Source organism: Chionomys nivalis, chromosome 13 (genome assembly GCF_950005125.1).
Source record: "Chionomys nivalis chromosome 13, mChiNiv1.1, whole genome shotgun sequence".
Lineage (NCBI taxonomy): Eukaryota > Metazoa > Chordata > Mammalia > Rodentia > Cricetidae > Chionomys > Chionomys nivalis.
Genome location: NC_080098.1, coordinates 57,751,428 through 57,761,322, shown reverse-complemented (window position 1 = coordinate 57,761,322; position 9,895 = coordinate 57,751,428). Strand labels below are relative to the sequence as shown.

Here is a 9,895-nt window from a genome sequence, read left to right as displayed (position 1 = left end):
GCAAAGCAGCAAAAGGCTGCCTAGCACATCAGGAATCATTTGAACCATTTTAAGCATAGCATCATAGTGTTACAGACAGCATTCTACCCCATCTGCAGAATCACCACGTCTTCCCAGACCGGGACTCTTAGCTGGACTTTCCATCCCCTTTCAGCCTCCAGTGCTTTCTGTCTTATTTTCTCTCTATGAATTTGACTATTCTAGATTCCTTTTATGTAATGGAAAACCCTGGGTATCTGCTTGATTGGGTCTGGAATCAACTAAGATACACACCTCAGGGGGATCTTGGGAAGCTACTTCTTGGTGTATCGTCTGGGGGTGGCTCAGTCATAGTGGGATTTGAGGGACAAACAGGGATAACTTGCCTGTCTGCTTTCGCTTCTCGCTGTGAGTGCATATTTTCCATCACTGCAACTGTGTTGCTATCCTTTAAGCCATCAGAACCTAGCCTCTCTGGCCTTGAAAAAACGGATTAAGGACCAAGAGCTCTTCAAGACTCCTCCAGATAGTTTGTGCTAGATTGGGACTGGTGAGCTAACCAGCCTCGGAGATCAAAGAACTATTGAGTTTTATTTCAGCCTCTGCCGTTAGCAGCCAGCCACTGTTGGATTACCCAGTCAACGTGTGAACCAATTGACTAAACCCCTTTGCATGTATTCGTTCTATCACCTTCTTTCTTCTGGAGAAACCTGTCTAACACATTATATAAATAGAATCATGTCATATTTGTCTTTCATGTGTTGCTTATTTCACTTAGCGTAATGCCTTTAAAAATTCACTGAAGATGGTACCAGAATTTTCTTACTTTCCAAGGCTGAATGATAGTCATGTGTGTACATATATATACGTATATATATATATATATATGTGTGTGTGTGTGTGTCTGTGTGTCTGTGTGTCTGTGTGTGTGTGTTTGTATCTGTGTTCAACACACATGTATATGTATATTCATATATGTGTGGATATACATATATATATATCCACACTATACATAAGTATGTAGTAATATTTATATTTCTAATCATTGGTGAGCATTTTTGATGTTCCTACCTTGGGGCTATTGTTCGTGATGTGATGAACATCAGTGTAGAAATATTCATTTGAGTTCTTGCTTTCCATTCTTTCATGTATATACCCAGATAGAATTTCTTTTATTTTAGAGGAATATTAGCAGCCAATTTTATTAATTTCTCATTCATTACATAGACTTTTGTGCATAGGCAACCTTTTCGTGAGTATTTTTGTGCTCATAGTGATTCTTTGTACAGACAGAGCAAAACTAAACTGTGAAGATATTTTTCTTTTATAAATTATATATATTCATATATATTAAATGTATTTCTGGATAGTTCCACATTAGTATGCAAAGAGCTTCTTCTTTCTTTTCCCTTTCTTTCTCTTATTGTAGATGTATAATAGTCCACCGAGGGGCTGTGTTTTAATTTATTTAAGTTAATAACAATGTTAGATGATGTTGCAATCTTTTACTATAGTAGAAAAGTCCTGATAAAAGTCTGCAGATACATGATTGTATAAGTATGAGATGCATATTGCATATCATCCTAAAAACAAATGACTAGGTCAGCAGGGAAATGCATTTTTTCCAAATACTGAATGCTGCTCCAATTTGCATGGCCTCCTTGCACGGGGGCCGTGCTAATCTTCCCTGTGTCATTCTGCTTGTAGGAGATGAACTGCTGAAGTGAACATGGGTGAACATGCTTTTAATTTTGATTTAATATTGGTGGATTGCTTTCCCTAGGAGACATGGAATTAATAGTCTTCTCTGGCAATGGGTCAGCCCTGTCCTATTACAGATTTGCTCTGGGCTTTTAGGTTTAGCTAAACTGCCAGATTAAAACTGGCATCACAGGGAAATTTTTGTTTGCTTCTTCTTCTTTTACATGTACGGCCCAGCAACTTTTCATGTTTACAAGCTAGTTTATTCCTTGGGAACTTTCTGTTAATGTCCTTTCCCCAATTTTCTTCAAATGACTGGCCATTTTGACTAGAAATGGTCTGTGCACTTGGAAGATTAGCTGAATCTCCGTGAAATGAGCTAGAAATATTTTTCCCAGTGTGCTGTACATCTTGCAATTTTACTTATGGCACCTTCCCTGAAAAACAGTAGTGATTTTACAGAATTGGAAGGATCTGCCTTTTCTCTTTGGCATCTGGACTCTGGGTCACAGTTAGCAAAGGCTTCTGTGTTCCAGCCCTCCAAGGACAGCACTGTTTTCTGCCAGGATTCTTTTTAGATAATAATAATAATAATAATAATAATAATAATAATAATAATAATGCCACATGCACTTCCTTCCTAGTTACTTTTTGGAGTTTATGTGAGACACATCAAGAGACAAAGAGCTTCCTTCTACTCCAATTGGTGACTTGATTGTCTCCAAAATGTTTGTTTAAATATTTTCCCCGATGCGTTCGTCATGCATCTCAAAAGAGCTAGAAGAGACAATTCCCGGTACAGTCATGAGAAAGAGATGAAAATGTCAGTGGGTGGCTACGCTAATGAATCATCTTATTATTACATAATTTACACAAGGAGAAGCATCGCATTGGAGCCGTCTCTGCAAGCTGCCCATTGGGTACAGTGTGGACTGTGTCCTCTGTCACCCTCCTTTCTCTGTCTGCTCCTAACATGGTAACTCATCCTGCTGACTGTTGAGATTGCGTAATGCGTCTTTATTTCCAGTATGAATGGCTATTCTTTATCCCACTAGCTAATGTTTAGATTTGGAGCATGTTACATTTACGTGCTATTTCGTCTTCTGGATGCTGGGACAATGAACGAAACAGCTTAGTTGAGGAGAGACTTATTTGGGCTCATAGTTGTGAGAGGCTTCAGTCTGTCCCTATAGGAAGACACAGTCTGTGTTGCTGAGATCGAGTGGTGACATTTTTGGTCACATTGTGGCAGCTGACCAAGTAGCTGTTTTCTTCCGGCCCCAGCAGTGGGCAGATGGACTCCTCAAGATGTGTCCCCCAGCACTCCTGCCAGCTGGGCCCCACCCCATGAAGGTTCTACAGTGCTACCAGTTGGCAACAGTACATTCAAACTCGTGACACATAGGGGGCATGGGGAGCATTTCACCTGCAAACCAAAACCTTCTGAAAGATAGCTTGGGCCCTGCAGATACCTTCATGTTCTTGAGTCTTTCCACTTCCCAGCTTTCACTTCGGTTCTGTCAGGGATGATGGATATCAAGTTTTCTTCAGGAAGGTTTTCTGCATTTCCCATCTAAGTTTCTTCTTGGTAATTTACCTTCTGCTGTGTCTACAAATGTTATCATTCCTTATAATTTATTAAGACTATCAATTTCTGACATGTTCTGTTCACGCACAGGGCTCATTTCCAATCGGCAACCATTTCTGAGAAGATTCTCGGTGGCACTGCCATTGTGGGGACTGTGTTGTCTATGAATAGCAATTCTTTCCCTGCCTCCTTTCCAACTTTGGGTTTATAACTTATTGGTCTTAGCCAACCTCATTGGCTGAGTCCTCTGGGAAACGTCAAAAGTAAGCATCACAAAGAGCAGCTATCCTAAGTCCCATAGTCCTGTATCCTTCATCATCTGTCTTAGACACTACCCTTGCTTTCTACTGTACAAAACTGAGACATGCACTTACATATTAATTATCACTCTCTGACCCTCTCTACTTCCCCGTTTGGATTAGTTTCATTATCTTTTATTGCTAAGGTTTAGAATGTTGAAATTCTATGAGCAAACTTTAATTAGGTCTTCCAGGCTTTGCCCTCAGATATTATTCTAAAACACTATGTAACTATTACGATTCAATAAATCTCACTCATCAAGGAATCTGCTGGAGAGTCATGGGATCCTATGCTAACCGCTGTTGCTCCAAACTGGGCATCTGCTTAAGTCTGTTGGATTCTGTGGTTTGTCTCCTGACCGGCTTGTCCTTTTCTACTCAGGCTTCGTTATTCTATGTCCTCAAGCCTCATGCTGCTCTCCTAAGCCAGCTCATCATAAAACTGGTCTTGGTGGTGTGCACCTGCCAGCCCAGCACATTAGAGATGAAGGCAGGAATATCAGGAGTTCCAGGCCATCCTCCACTACATGCTGAGATTGGGGCTAGCCTCGGCTACATGAGACCCTATCTCAAACAATCAAGAAACCCAAAGAAACAACACTTCCTTTATTTCTAGGTCTCCAGAGCAAGCCCTTCAGGCAACATTAACACATGGGATTTGTGAGTGGTGTGTTCTTTGTGCTAGTGCATATTCAGAAGAACTCGTTTTTCAAGACAGGGTTTCTCTGTATAACAGTCCTGGAACTCGCTCTGTAGACCAAGCTGACCTCGAACTCACAGAGACCCGCCTGCCTCTGTCTCCTGAGTGCTGGAATTAAAGGTCTGTGCCACCACCGCCTGGCTCAGGGAACACTTATATCTGCCCATTGTACATCACAGGTTCCTCAGCTGGGTATATAACTCAAGGGCTCACTTTGTTTTCCGTTTGAACTCTGTAAACCTTGGCATCTTGCCTTCTGGGATTATTGTTGCTAGTGGAATGTCCTTTGGCACTTCAGGGCTATTAGTCCTTCTGTCTGCATAGTGACTTTGATGCTGCCCTTGGTACATTTTTAGGGTTTTGTAGTTAGTCTCTGGAATCCTGAGATTTAATCAGTTTGGGTCCTGGGGTCCCTGTGGATATGTTTAACCCTGAAATGATTTTAAGATGGAGGCATTTTCCTTAACTCACATCACTCCTGTTACTATAATTACAGTTAACAGTTTATAAATAAAGTTCAAAGAGATTGAACAATCTGTTGCGGGCCCCTGTCCACCCTCTCCATTGGCATAGGCTTAGAGTGATGAAAACATCTGAAGGCTTGGTACACAATACCAACCGCTTTGATTTTACTTTGAAAGTTGAATGGTTGCTGCCTTGAAAGTCGAGTGCGCCTGACAGTTATAAAGATTAAGCTGATACATTTGCCTTGGCAAGTTCCCTGTGTTATAGAAGAGAGAATGAAGAGGTGTTTCATTAATTCTACCCTTATGGGCTCCTTTCTAGGCTCTACCACAAGCAAAGGATGGCTTTTATGGTGCCCAAAAGCTAAGAGGGGCTTCCAAGCTGTGAAAATAGGATCTGTGTGTGTAACCAGCAAAAGAATTCGAAGGTTCCCCAAACCTTGATTAAACCCTTCCTGTCAATGTTTGGAAGAGATAGGGTTGAAAAATATAAATGTGGCTTTTAAAAAAAATCTAGACCCATATAAGGACAGAGGCAAGGCCTTGTGTTCTGTGCGTGTGACAGACCAGCCAGAAGCACGAGTCATAATGTTGTTGAGCCAGGAAGTTCCCCAAAGTTGTGCTGCATTTCAGAGCTAGGGTAAATAACCAGATCGTAAGGGTCTCCCCCCCCCCCCCCAAATATCAGTGGGAGGAACAACTCCTTGTAGCTTCTCCATGGACATCTGGGACAGCTGCTGTGACTAACAGAGAAAGCCCCAGCTCCCTCTAACATACTGAACTCTGTAAGATCTGCTACAGGGTGAGTCTCACTCACAAATGGAGGACATGCGCACTCACGGCAACACAGGACACAGGTGCCTGCTCTGTTCTGTTTGAGCTAATTCTCCATTGGATGGAACAAAGTTGCATTGTGATATGCAGCCAAAATATCTACAGCAGGGCCAATCATAGTCTGACTGACACCTAGGCTGCATAATGCCTTGCCGTAGGTCTGTCCCAGACACTTCAGAGAGTCCTTGGCCTCTGTCCCGCAGATACTGGCTGTGACCATTTATATCTCCAGACTTTGCCTTACTCTAGGGAATGAAACTATTCCTTCTAAAAAAAAAAAAAAAAAGAAAGAAAGAAAGAAAGAAACTACCCCCTTCTTGAGAACCACTGATTTACATATATTTGTTATAAAAGTTTCCTTTCTTTTGTAAATAACTCTGGGATATAGATAACAGGTTTTTAAAAATGCATTCTTTTCACGCTGGAGTCTTTGAAGATGGCGTGTTAAAATATCAACATTCCAGGCTTTGGAGAGGCAAAGAATCTTTATATAAATACAGTGAACTCTTGAGACCATCAGAGAGCAATACAGAAAATAAAATCCTGCGTGTGGTGTGAGAAAGATGTTCTGAGCAGACCATTTATCTCGGGCCTGCTTTCCTAATGGTCACAACACAATTAATCTTACTGTGCTCCCCTTTAAGCTATACAATGTTTAAACACGATTGAAAAAATATATTCTTCTTTTGAAACTAGAACAACTGTTTGTAAAGATGGTTCAGTCGGCAGGAGGCCCTGCTGTCACTCCCTGAGTTCTATTTTTGGTTAGAGGATCTACTGAGTCTTGTGCTCAGTTAAACAGCTCTTGCTGCCCAGTGCATTAATATAAATTTGCTTAATGGTCAGACTTGTGCCCTGAAAGATAATCCTGGACAGAATGTTTAAAAAGTGCCTTGAAGTCAGAAACACAGCAATTTCCACAAAGGCTTTGGAATTTTTTGACTGCTGCCTAACGCTGGTATTTCTGACTGCTGGTACTGAATTGGCGACGGAATGCTGCCTTGGTTGTCTATAAAAGGAATTTCCCATCACCTCAACACTGACCCCATCTATCTGCCCTGTGTAGGGGTGAAAGTGAGAGTAGGGGGTGAGGGGGAGGGGTGACAGAATGTCAGAATTTTCTAGTGAAAGACAGGGAATTGTTCAATGACAGTGGGTTTTTTCTAAGTTCAAAGCGTTCATCTTTGCTAAGAGTTTTAAGAATGTTAGAAGCTCAGACTTCCATAGATAACACCATGCGTGTAGTCATCTCATGCTATCTAGAAAGGAGCTGGTTCCAGGACCATAGAAAATATGCCTTTCTCCTCCTCCTCCTCCTCCTCTCCCTCCTCTTCTTCCTCTTCCTCTTCCTCTTCCTCCTCCTCCTCCTCCTCCTCTCTCTCTCTCTCTCTCTCTCTCTCTCTCTCTCTCTCTCTCTCTCTCTCTCTCTCTCTCTCTCTTTCCCTCCCTGTAACAGAGTCTTGCTATGTAGTCTCTGGCCATGGGAAACTTACTGTCTCTGAGGCTGTCCTCAGATAGCATGTGATTCCCCAGCCTCAGCCTCCCTGCTGCTGACTTTACAGATGTGCACCGTCATGCTCTGCTTGTACTTGGCATTTTAAAAAACCATGTCAAGTCCTAAAAACCCATGGCACACAGCCTGTGGAGATGGGTGAAGCTGTTTGATTTGGGGGTAACTGTTTCACTGCTTTGTAACTATTTCAATAGGGCCTCCATAATATGGCTGCTAAAACAGCTAGCTGGGGCCTTGATTAATCGGTTGGTTAGTATCAAATAGTCTGTGGGCTGGAAAGAGGGTGAAAGTTAATCCTTCCGAAGGAACAAGGGTCCAAAACTCCAGTTGGAGAAAGAAAACCACATCGATCCAGAAACTATGAGTCAAGCCTTTTTCTTGAGTAGATTTGTTGTTGTGGTCTGGTGCCAGGTATGGTCCCTGTAGCTGCTAGTCACACGCTGTGTGTTCAGCCTGGACCGACCTTCCTTCCTTCCTTCCTTCCTTCCTTCCTTCCTTCCTTCCTTCCTTCCTTCCTTCCTTCCTCCCCCTTCCTTCCTTCCTCCCCCTTCCCTTTTCCCTCCCTCTCTATCTTCTTCTCTCTCTCTCCCTCTCTCTCTTTCTTTTTTATGTGTAGAGGCATTTTGTCTGTATGCACATAAGTTTGCCACATCTGTGTGGTGCCCAAGGAGGCCAGAAGATGCTGTTGGATCCTCTGGAACTGGAGTTACAGATGATGTGAATTACCAGGTGGGTGCTGGAAGTCAAATCTGGATGTGCAAGAGCATCCAGAGTTCTGAACTGTTGAGCCATCTCTCCAGCCCCCTGTGTAGAGGAGGAGAGGGATAATTTCAGGCACACATATCTCCCAAAAGACTTGGAATGACGCAAAATGCTATTTTGCAATAGAAGGTCAAAGAAGACTAGGAGAAAAGCCAGCCTGAAACGCAAAGAAGGGTTGGAGGGGCCTTCCAAATGTCTAAACTAAGGCAGCTATGTTCAGGCCTATGTCCCAACCTGTTAGAAAGAGAAAGGGCTGCTTAACTTACCCTTTCTTCCAACTCAGAAAGTGGGAAGTTCAGAGAGAATCTTGAAATAAAGAAGTTCCCAAGGGTCACACTGTTTCCTCCCTCATTGATGCATTATTATTACGCCAGGCCAGACGGGTTCTCCCAAACAAATAATTAAATACACTTTCCTTGAGATGCACCTCCTCTCCTCCCCCCGCCTTGAAATCAAATGAAGGATCCGATTTTGTTGGCAATTGGTCTTTTGGGCTAGTGAGGTGACCCAGAAGTTAAGAGTGCATGGTGTTGTTCTTCCAGAGGATCAGAGTTCGGATCCCAGCACCCACTCCGGTGGCTCACAACCACCTGTAACCGTAGCTCCAAGGGTTCCAGTCCCTCTGGCCTCTGTAGCCCCTGCGTTCCCATGCTCATGCCTCCACTCAAGCACACAGGCATCCACCAATAATTAAAATAAAATCTTGAAATTTTGCAGCTTGTCTTAGAGGGGCACAAGGACTTTGGGAACCTGGCCTGATCACTGAAGCAGGACAACAGCTAGCTTTCCCAGCAGGAGAAACTGTTGCAGAGTCTTTAATTTATGCTCCCGTGTCTCCCTTAACCCACCCCACTCCCAGCCTGCCCTGAGGCAGCCAAGTGGAGGAAAGCCCTCTCTTGCCTGCACACGGAGCCAAAAAGAATCTGGGGTGCATATCTCTACCGAGTGTGAAGTCCTAACTGTAAATACCTAGATGAACGGATGCCAAAATGATTTAAACCAAGACGTGTGATGCAAAGTGGAGTTATTAATATCAAGAGACAAGAACGTGCTCGGAGACCTGAATCAAAAGTTTCAGTCTGCCTCTGTTGTGAGGGGGAAACATTTCAGGAGGGAACCTAGAGGTGCAGCACCATTTTCCTTTGCTCTTTCGGCTGCTTTCACTCAGGCACCCAGTCATTTGGGTAATTAGTCATGTTACCAGAATCTCTCTCTCATGTCTTTTAAAAAGTCTTTACCCAGTAGAATTGTCTTTGGTCCCGCCATGTTTCCTACACTTTCATCCTGTCTCAACCTACCTTATCAACTCCATACACAAAGATAAATGCCGAGTCCATCTTAGGTGGGGAAAAGAAAATCCTGAGCAACCACCTTTACAAGGCTTTCAAAACAAACACAACCAAAGCCAAATATGGATGTACCCTCCTCCCTCTCCACCCCCAAGCAACAAACAGGGGTATTTGGGACAATATGATATCTTATTATCTAGGACATATTAGGTTTGGTTTTGCTGTATTTATTTCTCATTAAAAAGACAACTCTACTTTCTAATGAATTAATAAAATTTTCATTTAAGTAATTTTGAATTTTTTGTTTAAAGTGATTTTATTGCTCTCTATCAGAACCAGGCAGAATTTGGCATCCTTATCCTTTCTGCTCCTCTCAAGATGCCTGCGGACAGAGACTGCTTTCTCAATCAAATGGCAGTGATTGTCAGGGAGATCCGGGCAAGGTCTTTTACTTAAGGATTCTCAAGATTTTATCACCAGTCACCAAAGTGACCTGTGTCCCAACATGTGAGTCCCTCAGGATCACGCCTGTTTGAGAGGGAGTTGGGTCTTTCTTGGCCAATTTGTAAATATGTCCTTTTATGTCATCAAATGTCAGCGTCAGCCAGAAGAGCATGCTATGGTGGTAGGACAGTGCCGACTGGGACAAGCCTGTCCTTGTAGTATGTGTGCAGCCCATGATGGTAGAGGTTTGGCAGCAAAGAGAGTTAGTTCTGAAAACTTCAAAAAGTGTTTCACTGGTCCACTGTAGTTACACATATTTGGA

The 9,895-nt window shown here is 42.8% G+C and overlaps 1 non-coding gene across 1 annotated transcript; it reads right to left on the bottom strand.

Annotated features, from left to right (window-relative positions):
* Positions 1–1,603: 1,603 nt before the first annotated feature.
* On the bottom strand, positions 1,604–1,708 carry LOC130886314 (U6 spliceosomal RNA). Its single transcript, XR_009058280.1, has one exon. It is a non-coding gene; the product is annotated as a U6 spliceosomal RNA (small nuclear RNA).
* Between the last annotated feature and the right edge of the window lie 8,187 nt (positions 1,709–9,895).